The sequence below is a fragment of the Marmota marmota genome, unplaced genomic scaffold (genome assembly GCF_001458135.2).
Source record: "Marmota marmota marmota unplaced genomic scaffold, marMar, whole genome shotgun sequence".
NCBI lineage: Eukaryota > Metazoa > Chordata > Mammalia > Rodentia > Sciuridae > Marmota > Marmota marmota.
Genome location: NW_025999968.1, coordinates 12,049,017 through 12,062,203, shown reverse-complemented (window position 1 = coordinate 12,062,203; position 13,187 = coordinate 12,049,017). Strand labels below are relative to the sequence as shown.

At 38.1% G+C, this 13,187-nt stretch overlaps 1 pseudogene; it reads left to right on the top strand.

The window, feature by feature from the left end:
- The first annotated feature begins 1,339 nt into the window (after positions 1–1,339).
- Positions 1,340–10,605, top strand: LOC107136051 (annotated as a pseudogene).
- The last annotated feature ends 2,582 nt before the right edge of the window (positions 10,606–13,187 follow it).

The following is a 13,187-nucleotide window of genomic DNA, read 5'->3' as shown; positions in this document are numbered from 1 at the left end:
CATAGGGAATAAGGTGAGCCCCTGTCATTCTCCTCAAAGTCCTGTAATCTCTGGGCTTTGATCCAAGCCCAGAACTTCAGGTACTATTATATTATTATGTTAGAATCTCAGTGGCTCAGCAGTTTTCAGAAAAGAAATCATCAGTTTTAGACATTATGGAGAGGAAAGAACTTAAAGAAGATTTTACTATCTGTGGGAGGCCATCCTCGCACGTGATTTGAGTTACCTCCCTGGCTGGGTGAGAGGCGCTTAGACACAGCTGTGTCAGAGCTATTCCCCACCCTTTCCCAGGTCCGAGGACTTGTCTGTGCAGAGGCATGTCTGGTCAGTGCCCCGAAGACCCAATCGTCACCCCTGACCTTGGGATGCTGCCCCCACTTAACCTTCATTGGATTGGATTTTCCCTGGAATTTTTTGTTCCCCAATAAAAGTCCACTCCCTGGCGTGTTCTCTCTCTCTCTCTCTCTCTCTCTCTCTCTCTCTCTCTCTCTCTCTCTCGTCTCTTCTGTAAACTTCGCCACCGCATTACATGGCTGGAGGGTGGGAGCTAGGAGAAGCCGTCCCAGAGCTGGAATTAAAGGTAATGAGGGTCTTGTCTCTTTAATTTAAAACTCCCTAGCAATTACTTATGAACCAAACCTTCTTTCATGAAGCCAGTGCTGGTCGCATGGCAGAACTATCAACATTACTACAACAGACTGAATGTGTGCCCCAGCATTTTTATGGTGAAATCCTAATCCTTGAGGTGATAATATTAGGATCTGGACCATGGGAGGTGAGAATGAACCCTCAGGAATAGGATTAATGCCCTTATAAGAGACCCCAGAGATTTCTCACTCTTTTTCTCATTCTCATGTGTGAATATAATAAGTCAATAGTCTACAAATAGGAAGAGGATTCTTACTAGTACTCAACCATCCTGGCACTGCCAGGTTCTAAAACTATAGGTAATAAATTTTGCTGTTTATAAGCCACTTAGTCTATAATAATTTGTTATAGCAGCCTGAACTGAGACACACAGCCAGCATACCAACGTCAAAGCCTCCCATGACATCCCATCACTAGGATTAACGTTAAAACTCTTATTAGTAAGGCCTTAAAATTACTGCAAAATATGATCCAGAACACATCTCAGCTACATTGCATGACACTGTAGTAATGTATATATCCCATGACACTGTACTAGTACTGTATATATCCCATGACACTGTACCCCTACCTGTAGTCCTGTTCCACTGCCCTGTCCCACACCAGATTACTCTGCGCCTCAACAGAAAACAGATGAGGAGCACACAAAAGGATTCTGAACACTAATGTTCTGTATGGATGACAGAGGAAGATGGCAAAGGAAATAAAAGAAGTAACCAGTGAGATTGGAGGGGAAAAAAATAGAAAATGTGATATGGGAGAAGCGAAGTAAAGTGTTTCTAAGCAAAGTGAATGGTGAAGTAGATTAAATGCTCCTACAATGAACCCCAAGAATTGGTCTTTAAATCTGGAGATTGTTGATCCTTAAATAAGTATTTTTGTAGAACAGTGAGGAAAGAAGCTCAAATGAAGTACCATAAAGGTGAATGAGAGAGGAAGAATTAGATGGTATTTGAGATAATTAAACTTAGTAGTAGGAATAGTATTTATTGGCATTTAAAACATTTTAATTTAAAGTGGTTTTATTTCTTTACCAGGCACTATGCTAAGTATTTTACATGCACTTTCTCACTAAATTCCCACAGAAACACCATTGGTAAAAAAAATAGAAATGTAGAGAAACTTGGAAATGATTCTATAAAACACAGCTAGAAAGCTAAGGGAGACTGAATAATGACACTCCAATTCTTGGAACCTGATACAGCAAAGGAGACTTTGCAGATATGATTAAGATGGAATCATGAAGTGAAGATGTTAACTTGGGCTATTGGGTGGGCTCTAAATGTAATCAAAAGTGTCCCAAAAGGGAGGCAAAGGGAGATGTGACACACAAGAGAAAAGGTAGTATCATGCCCTGAGAAGGAGATTTGAAGATGCTCAGCTGCTGGCTCTGAGGGAACAGTGGAAGGCCAAAGGATGCAAAGAACACAGGTCTAGAAGCTGAATTGTTGTGACACATGACTAAACCAATCTCGGTCACTCCAGGTGAACTGGGCTGGCATGAAATAATCACACAGAGACAGAGAAATACCTTTATCTTTGGGTTCTGTAATGGCTCTTCTGACCCAGCTCCCACAAAGGAGGCAAAGCAGGCAAGAAAGAGAGAGAGAAAGCCTCGAACCGGTTTTATTGGGGAGAAGCTATTCAAATGAGGCAAGGGATAGTATTACAAAGGAACAGGTGAGTGTAACTCAACCCCACTGGAGCCAGGCCTCATTATCTCAGTGGAGGTAAAGCCCAAGTTATTGAGGGGCACAATAATTGTTCAGTATCTATTGCTCAGGACTTAAGAGCATTTATTTCCAGAGTGGCTCCTGACACTGAATCAGACAGACAAGGAAACATTCTCCTTGCACCTCCTGAGGGAGCACAGACCTGAAATTGAGACACCTTCAAACTTCTGGCCCCCAGAACTATAGGAGAATAAAATCATGTTGTCTGAAGCTGTTGAATTTGTGGAACTTGGTTATTGAAGCCTTTGCAAACTAATCTGGAGGTAGTCATGATTCTACCTCTAATATAGCGTCTACAATACATCAAAGTGTCACACGTGTGGAAAACTACAGAAAAGCAGGAGGGAAAAAGGGACAGAAGAGAAAAGAGAAGGAGTAGGGGAGGGAAGAAAAGGGGGAGGCAAAACAGCAAGGAGGATTGAGAAGAGGAGAGGAAAGGATAAAATTGGGCCCTCAAATTCTTAAAGCCCATTTCACCTCAAGGACTATCATTCCCACTTGAGTCCAAGTGAGCTGACATGGGCCACAATTGAACATTAGCTCTAGGGGGTAGATTTACAGCACAGAATAACCTATGATTCATGAGGTATCACAGCCAGGGAGAAAGCAGATTGATGTAGTTCTAGTTAAGAGGTCAGCTGGCTCAGTAACTTCTGAGGCAGCCAAAAGTTTAATACACAAATATTGAATGGTTACAGACAAAGTTCAAAAAAAGAACAACTTGATTCATATTGTACCACCCACTCAAGTAAGTCCTTAACTTGCTTTTAAAGATATATTCTATGGAGCTGGGGTTATGGTTCAGTGATAGAGCACTTGCCTAACATGTGTGAAGCACTGGGTTAGATCCCTGGCACCACATAAAAAATAAACAAATAAAATAAAGGTATTGTGTCCATGTACAACCAAAAAATATATTTTTTTAAAAAAAGTTATATTCTTATGGGCTAGGTTTGTGGCTCAGTGGCAGAGCACTTGCCTCTCATGTGTAAGGCACTGGGTTCAATCCACAGCACCACATAAAAATCATAAATAAAATAAAGGTATTGTGTCTATCTACAACTAAAAAAATATTTTTTTAAAAAATGATATATTCTATAAATGTTTTTTATTTAAATTTTATTATCTTACTATTCATTATTATGAACTATAACTTGCTATAGTTAAATTATGTTGAGGCTTCATTTAAATGCTATAAGTAATCCATTCTCAACAAGCACTTTTATAAATGCTTCGTTACTTAGTTGTATTTAATTTAATGTTTAAATAGTATATATTAATGAGGAAATCTCAAAATATATAGCTATAGCCAATATTTAAAAAAAGAAAAGGAAACTTAGCAGGAAAAATAAAATAAATAACAACCTAAAACTCATGGCAACATATGTCCCTTGGGTTCCAGCACAGATCCGAGACTCATCATAAAGATAGAATCTTAACTCTGAATCCCTGAACTCTTGCAGGATTCTTTTCTTAGTTAGTTACATCATTTTTCCTAAAAAAAATGTGGTGTTTTGAAACTCTCTAAGATTTGGAAGAGATGAGGGGAGAAATATTTGGAGTCCATATTCTGAATATCCATAGGATGATGATTTTTCTAATTTTCTAAAAAATATTTCTATATTATAGGGCTGAAAGCTACATTTCATGGAAGAACAAAGAATTAGTGAGGTAAGGTAATAAGTAAAGTATTACAAAAGGTAAGGTGCATTGGTAGAAAGAAACACATTTAATTCAGTCTCTCCTATTCAAAAACAGAAAGGGAAATAGTAACCAAATTGTACAACATTCAGAGTATCTGTTTTTCGATTAAAATGTCAGGCAAAGAGGTCTTATTAAAGTCCACACAGCATTATCCTCCACTTCGGAAGATTGTTTTTCCCCTGGCACAAAAGGGCAGACCCATTGCTGTTTCTGCCATCCAAAGGCCTGAGTTAACAGCGACATCTAGTGGATTGTGGATATGAGAAACAAATATGCAGGGAGAACCCAGAGCAAATCCCTGGAAGGATGCTGCTAAGTATAAAGTTTCCCGATTTGTATAGCAACAAAATTGTCTTCTGATGGAACCAGTGAGGTCTTTCTCTCAGCAAATAGGATTATTCTGGATCAATACTTAAGACATGGAAAAGTCACTTACCATTCACTGCCAGGGAGTGAGGAAGGCTGTTGTCAAATCCCACCACCTCAGTTTTAGAACTGGAAATATGGCAATATTTCTGGGATTTTTTTAAAAAATATCGTCAATCTGACTATAGGAGCTTATGCTTCTATGGCAGAAGAAAGCTAAATAATCTTCTAAATGCCAACTTTAAAAATCTTTCCAAAGATATTAAATTTCACATTTTTTTCTTTTATTTCTCTACAGACTATTTTCTACTAACTACAGAAAAGGCCACCTCAGGCGACTCTCTAGCAGTTCAGACTCTGGCACTGAGCCCTTTGTGTCAGACCAACCAGCTACACTATTCTGTCCCTCTGTGCCTCAGGTGCCAGCCGCTGCATCCTTTGTCTGGTTGCCAGGTCAGTAATTTCTCTTGGCATTTGCCTTTTCCACCTCTTCCCTCCTACTCCCGCTCCATCAAGAAATCTAATTCCAAGTTGGCAGGCAGAAGGTCAGAAATCTTTGAAAGCCACATCTTCTACCGCCCACTCTCAGGTATCACCTCTGCACATACTGCAAAATGCCAACTGACATTCCTCCCCTTTCCATAACATCCTGTATCATTGGAACACTGAGAAGGTTGTCACCTGAATCTTGCCCTCACATCTGCTCCTTCCCACTCCCTAAGCAGCAGGGATGTCTTTTATTAGTAACATCCTGCCTCATCTGTCTCAGAGACTCAGCACATCTTGTCATCTGTCCTGGGATCAGCAGCCTCTTCAGAGTTATCAGCTCTGGACCTTGCATCCATCACAGGCATTCAGAGCCAGAGCTGGCCCAGAGCATCTGGGGAGGAAGAACCCACAGTCCCCTGAAACTGACACAATTGCATTTTTGAAAAGTGGGCCATGTTAAAGCCAAGGACTGCAGACTTAAGTGACAGAAAAGACAAAGGATAAAAATCATATCCAATGTGAATAGGTGAAAGTTTTGTTGCTTTATACATTCTGAAGTGACATGTTCAATACAATTTTGGGGCAGCCTTTTAAGAAAAAAAAAGGTTTTAAATATCTACATGATTTTTGCCCATAAGGAAAGAAAATTTTTAAAATATATGTCCTAGGACTTTTGTACTTTTTTTTCAAGTTTTAAAGGGGGAACTGTGTCTATTTTTATTTTAAAAATACAATCTGCATATAAATATATTCCACAGAAATAAGGTTTTCATCTCACTTTTTTTCAACCTCTTATAATCGCTATGCTTTCTGGATCTCTTCCCTCCCTCCGCCCCCCAAAGAATAGCAAAATCAGATATGCAAAAGGAGCAAAAGAAAAAGAGAGCAGTAGAAAGCCTGAAAAGAGATTAAAAGACAAGTATTAGCCGTAATACAAATATCTACCAAGCAGAAACTGAAAAAAAAATAATTGACTCCAAAACCTTTGAAACCAGGAAAATATCCTGTTATAGCTTCTCAGAAGAAAAATGATGAATAAGTCACAAATTAGTAAGAAAAAGTAAAGTTACAAGAAGTCTTTAAAGTGCACTTAAGAGAGATTATTTCAGTGTTGCTCTGTCCTCCATATAGTGTTAAGAAATGACAAAACTGTTTAAACTGGGATACTATATAGAGATCAATTTTTAATATACAATGAGACAAAACTTAAGGTTTAAGTATTGGGTTTGTTTGTTTCCAATAGCAAGAATCAGAACCTAGCTTTCTGATTCCTAATCAATATTCTAGGTATGTCTATATACATTTTTATATACAAAGAAGGTGATTGTATTAAATAGATGAGTTCTGTCTTACATACTTTTCCAGCTCTAAAATAAATATAACTATAATCAAGAAATCAACAAAAATCATCTGATCTATCAAGATGAGCCATGGAATTGGGACAAGAGGTAAAATCAACCTTTTAAAAATAACTCCCCAAGGGCTGGGGATGTGGCTCAAGCGGTAACGCGCTCGCCTGGCATGCGCAAGGCGCTGGGTTCAATCCTCAGCACCACATAAAAATGAAGATGTTGTGTCCACCGAAAAAACTGAAAAATAAATATTAAAAAAAATTCTCTCTCTCTCTCTCTCTCTCAAAAAAAAAAAAATAATAATAATAATAACTCCCCAAAAAGTGGAGATATTACCATACCAATGTTCTTTCCCAGAGTATATAAAAGGAAGAACAAAAAGAAAAAAAGAAAAAACACAGACACAGACTGCCAAGAAGAATCAAGACCTAAAAAGAGTAATAATGGTTATAAGTTCAGACTTTAGACATTGAGGACTACTGGGGCAGAATAGCTGGGTAAAGGGATAGTGTTTGGAACTTGCTTGACCTCACCATGCCCTATCTGTATAACTGAGAGGACATTTGGTTTAGGATTATAGGAAGCCTGTGTGTGATCCCAGAACTAATGCTAATGAGAAAGGGATAAGGAACAAATGGGTTTCTGCAAATGAAGAACAAAGGAAAGTTCTTCCATCTTTCACAAACTGAATAACGGATTGAAAACGGATGCTCGTTTATGCCTGCAGCTCACAAAGCCATCTTTCATTATTCATTAAAATGACAATTTTTCATTCCTTCACCCTAAAACAAAGAGATAATTAAAACTGGTTGCAATCTGGTAAAAAAAAAAAAAAAAGAGACTAGCATACTTTAACATTCATTGCCTGGTTATATGACCAAGCACTTCACTGAATTTGTTTCCCCCTTCCGTGTGGAGATAATACATGCCCACAATGAAGTCCTTGTGACTTGATTCAGAATTTTCTTAGAAAGCAATGTTGTGCATCTATTGAATTTCTGTAATACCTCTAATGTCTGGGGTAACACTTAGTAAGCAAACACTGTTATTCCTTCAGGCAAATGTATCAATAATTCACTGAAAGAGATAAAATTTATTGAAATTTGGTGGTAAATCAAGTTGTTACCAAAGCTACAAAATGAACTTTCCAAGTTAGAACTTTCTAAAGGATTTTGGCATTGTAGCTATAGGATTGGTGACTTATAAATATATTCATCATAGAGTGATTATGAAAAATAGATATCATACAGAGGACAGACACTCATAAGACTATCTAGGATGAAGAATGAATGCCCCCCAAGGAATCCACGGTCAAACAAGAAAGGTCTTTGCTGAGCATGAATTCCATTTCCTAAGATAACCAATATCCAGTTGTCATGTAACCTGGGCAGCACAAGTGGGAAGGTGCAGTTTCTTTTCCTTCTTCCCCTCAACATTCTCTTCAGATGCTCAATCTCATAGTTCCATGAGAGAAGCTATGTGAAGGGGAGTGGGGGTGGAGGTGCATATCAACAATATTTTCTTTAAGAAAAAATCCACCTACCACCTACCCTCTTTTCCATCACTCCTTCTGTGGGCTCCCGGTGAAGAGGGTAAGTTCTTTGTACATTGCTGTCCAAGTTTTAAAGCATGTCTACCTACAATGACTTTGTTAATCATTACACCAGCCAATGAGGAATAAAGGCTTCTTGCCATTAGTGTCAGGATTTAGGTTCCCTGACATTGTCCTGGGAACTTCAGGGGACCCACTCGGGGGTCCTGGAAGACCTCCTTCTCTTCTCAGTTCAAAGCTTGTGTTTATCTTTCCAACTAACCCACTAGTTTCCTGTTTCTAATCTGAAGAACACCTCCAATCCTGCCCAGTGAGTCATTCAAAAACATTCTACACACATTCCTCTTCAATCCCTCTTCCTGAATTCTATTACTATGGGTTTTACAATAGAAAATTACTTCACAGTTTCACCAGCAACCATAGCCATTCAGCTACCACAGAGAGCAAGGATTTGTTTTCTCATGGTTCTGTGCAGCTTACAGTAGTCATAGATTCAGACAGACATTAAATCTATCATTTCTATACCAAAAATTACTGCATGGAGATGTAGTTTGATTTGAATCTAAATTCCAAGTTTTGAAAGCCCCAGTAGCACTGAGACAAAGGTTCATAGGAGTGAACAATTTCTGTGAAAAGGTGGCCATGCACAAAAATATCTTATGATTTAGATATTACATGTCTTAAATATCTTCATTAAAAGATGATGGAGTCAGGCCAGGACTGATATTTCAAATGTTCCACTAACTAATAATGGGCTTCTTAGAGCTGCTATCACTTTTGTTTAAATTCAGAACTTAGTAATTGTGTGTATGCATGTGTTTTATATGTGTGTATACATATTTGTGTGTGTGTATCCCTTGTGTTTTTGCACATATGTATGCCCTACGTATATATAACCATTAAAACACAGTCTGTTCCTATGCTGTTAAAAAGAGCTGTGTTTTATTTAAGGTAGCAGAGTTATCCAAGTATCTCCTACAAGAAAGATTAATTTATTATTATGCTTATGATTATTTCAGCAATTTAACCATGTTCTTATTATTTCACAGGCCATCATTCTGATCCAATTCCAATCCATACCTGCAGGCCCATTGTCTTTTACATGCTATACATGTAAATTCATTTTGTCACATTATAAAAAGTGGTGCTACTTGGATATTGGGCCTCAAAACACAAGGTGGTGAACACATGGAGAATTTAAGATGTTGATCATTCTCAATGCAATCAACACTCTTCCTCTTTCACAAAACTATATCAGTTGGGGGGGATTAACTTAGATACTGAAGATTTTAGTTTTAAATGAATACCTATTTCCTTAAAGTTTTATATTGAATGGTAACAGTAGAACTAAGCAAAGAGGGAAGTATTTAGGAAAGTATTGTTTCAAAGAAATACTTCTGACATTTGCTCTCCTCACTGGCCACTGAAGAAAAAAAATTCAAATATGTCAGACTACATTGTTCAAGGGTTTGTCCTATGTGTTAGATTACAAGATAACCATAAATTATTTATCTTCCTTTTTATATATCATTTGCACTCGACTTTGCAGCTCTTCCCATCTAAAGCTGAAGCCTATTTCCCTGTTCCATGAGTTTGGATTGACATTGTGCCTAATCTGTAGTCTGGGGCAGAACTGAGAATTTATCAGTCTATACTCTGGATTTAAGGGCTTTGCATTTTCCCTCTCTCTTTTGGGGATTCTGCTCAGCTTCCATGTAAACACCTAGACTGTCCTAGAGGAGGATGAAAGACACTGGCTCAGTCACCTCCATCTTTGAGCAGCCTACAACCAGCCAACCCTAAGAAACAGAGCTGCCAAGTTGAGGGCCAGCCAATGGCAGACCAGTAAATCCAGAAGAACATTGACCCACAGAATCATGGACTAAATAAACTAAAATGTTTTAAGTCACATATTTTGTGTGGTTATATGACAAAAGATAATTGTCCACCATATTTTTCTGTGTTAGTTCCATTAGTTTTGAAGGACACATTTGTAAATATACAGATGGGTTCTTAAAATCAAATCTAGGTTGGAATAATGTGAAAATCCCAAGAAGTAATGCAAAGGCTTAAACAAATCCACTTGCTCTAACCCTGACGAGAATGGGCAACCATTAGTTTCATTTCATTCATGGATTCAGGTTTTATGCAAGAATCTGTACACTTAGAAAAAAATTAACAAAGAGCAATCTCTCCCTTCAACTGTACACTTGTTGAATGAAAACACCCTTGCTCTTCCCAAGGCAAGGTAAATGTACTGCGGAGAACATACACGCACACACACACACACACTGAAAGAAAATTCTACAACTACTAGGACCACAGCAGGCAAAGGAGAGCATCATCTTTATTTTATTTGGCAATGGTAGATGGACTCCCACATAGAAGACATTCCCACCCTGCCCAAGCTCCTGATCGTACTTGTGTGCTCATTTGCATGGACCTGGTACTTCTGCTAGGAAGCAGCTGCTGACTAAATTCCACCACTCACCACAGCCCAGGAAAAGCCCAAGGAGGAGTAAAGACTAATAACAACCATCAATTAATTTAAAGGTGCAAGTGCAGAATGATTCTGTGGTGCAGTTTAGGATTAAGAGGCACAAACTACTTAGTAAAATAAAGAAAGCCTGTTGTGAATGACAGGATTTGACAATGAGGTAGATCAGATTCCAGCAAGCCAATCAAAGAAACAGATACACCTGCACAGTTGGAAATGGAAGATGCAATTGATGTGTTCCAGCAGCAAACAGGAGGGAACTAGCTACTTCAGTCCAGAACTCTGTTCTTAGGACTAAGAATACATTCTCAATTAGAAAACTGAATTTGGTTCCACCACACCCTGACTACTACAGTATATACTTCTCTATTCTTTCATATTCTCCTTCCTTATTCCTTTATTGTATATAAAGTAACTGGTGTATGTGCACAAGTGTGTTGCATTAATTTTTTAAAATTTTTCTAATTAGTTATACATGACACTAGAATGCATTTTCGACACACAGTACACAAATTGAGCACAACTTCTCATTCCTCTGGCTATACATGGTGCAGAGTCACACTGGTAGTATAATCATACATGTATATGGGGTAAAATAATGTCCATCTCATTCCACCATCCTTCCCACCTCCATTACCCCTCCCCTCCCTTCACACACCTTTGCCCGATCCAACTGGTAAAGTACTTGCCTAGCACGTGTAGTAAGGTACTGGGTTTGATCTTCAGTACCTCACATAAAAATAAAGAAATATATTGTGTCCATATTGTATTAATTTTCAAAACTAAATGACCAATGATACATTTTCAATGACATCAAATGGGAATGAGATGGGGGAAAACACTTATTCTGTGAAAATATCACTTCTACACATTAGTGGCATGATTACTGAGCTCTAATCTGTATATACCACTAAGTTATTTTGCTCTCACTGTTTTAACAACAATAATAACAAAACAACAATAACAACAACAAAACACTTCAAAAAACCCTTGAATACCTTATTGAATTGGAGATTTTTAGTGTTTTTTTATGTTTTATTATAAAACCAAGGAAAATGTTATACTTTTTTTGTACATAGCTGTTACATATGAGACAATCTGTCTTTAAGTAGGGGTAAATTACTCTATAAAATGATTCTAAGTAGTTTTTACTTCTTCTTGTTTAAATAAACTTCCTTTAAATGAATGTGTGTGGGGGTGTTGTTTTTTCAATGTTTATCTCTAAAGCAGATTTTCCCAGAGGGAAAAAAATCCCAATGGCATAATCCACCTTTCCCTCTCTCTTCCTCTGCCAAGCTATATATTGAGATGGTAACCACACAAGTGGGAGGATCCAGAGCATCTGTGTCACTCAAGGAAGAGAGCTGAAGAGTCACCCAGCACACATTTGATGCTGTGTAAAAAAAAAAAAAAAAGAAAGAAAGAAAGAAAGAAATCATTGTTCTGTAAATAAAGCTTTCAGGTACATTAACTGCAGCATATCCCTACCTATTCTAAAAAAGTATTAAGATACATTGGTATGTTGATGTAAATGATCCTGCAGAATGGATGGAGGACAAATGCAGGAGCAATTGTCTTGAGTAGGTGATCCAGAGCACAAGCAAACCTGTGCCATAGCTAGACCTGTGGATGATTCATTCATTTATTCCCACAAACAAGAGTATGTAGGAACAGAATCAAGAAAGTTGGTAGACTTGATAGAAGGAGAATCATAGGTTTTTGTTTTGTTTTGGAGGGGTCCTATTTATTTGGGGCCAGAAAAATAAAAGTCATTGCCTGAAAATACAGAGGGGACTGGAAGTCTGAGGGAAAAGAATATGGTGTGAATCAGTCTTCTCAATAGAAGAGGGAAGTAAATAACTAGACAGATCCTGAAAATGAGTTAAGCCAACAAGGACTGATAAGTGACGGGGGGCGGGGTATGTTTTAACCATGCCTGGCTACTTGGCTATACGTTTTCTCCAAGCAAAAACCTGTGTATCACCAGGGTAACAGCTTTGCAAGATTTATAATATAAAACATGTAACAGAGAGATAAGAAGCCAGAATGACAAAGAGGCGGAGAAGGGCATAAAGCCAGGCATGGTGGCACATTCCTGTAATCATAGCAGCTGGGGAGGCTGAGGAAGGAGGATCATGAATTCAAAGCCAGCCTCAGCAACTTAGTAGGAGCCTAAGTAACTTTGTTGAGACCCTGTCTCTAATAAAATATTGTTTTTTAATGGTCTAGGGATGTGACTCAGTAGATAAGCACCCCTGGGTTAAACCACAGGACAAAAAAAAAAAAAAAAGAAAAAAAAAGGAAGGGCATGATTATTTTTTATTGGCTCATGAAGTCGGAGCTGAGAAAGGGAGAGTAAGATCAAAGGACATTAGACAGCACACTAGTTTTCAAGGGTTGCTTAACAAAACACCACAGACTGGTGACTAGAACAATGGCAAAGTATTTTAATATGGTTCTGGAGGCTGGAAGTTCTAGATCAAAGTGCAGTAGTGTTGATTTCTTCTAAGGCCTCTTTCCTTGGCTTATAGATGACTGCCTTCTTCTGATTCTTTCACATGGTCAATCCATTGTACCGTCTGTTTTCTCATCTCTTCATATTGAATTAGGGCCCAAAATAATATCCTCATTTTAACATAATTTCCTCTTCAAAGATTTTTATCTCCAAATACAGCCATTAAGATCGAAAACAAAATAAAAATCTTTCATGATAAACAAAAGTTAAAAGAATTCACAGCCAGAAAACCAGCACTGCAAAGCATTTTAGGCAAAACAGTACACGAAGAGACAAATGAAAAACAACAACCAGAACCAACAGTGGGAAGTGCCTTAGTAAAGGGGGGGGG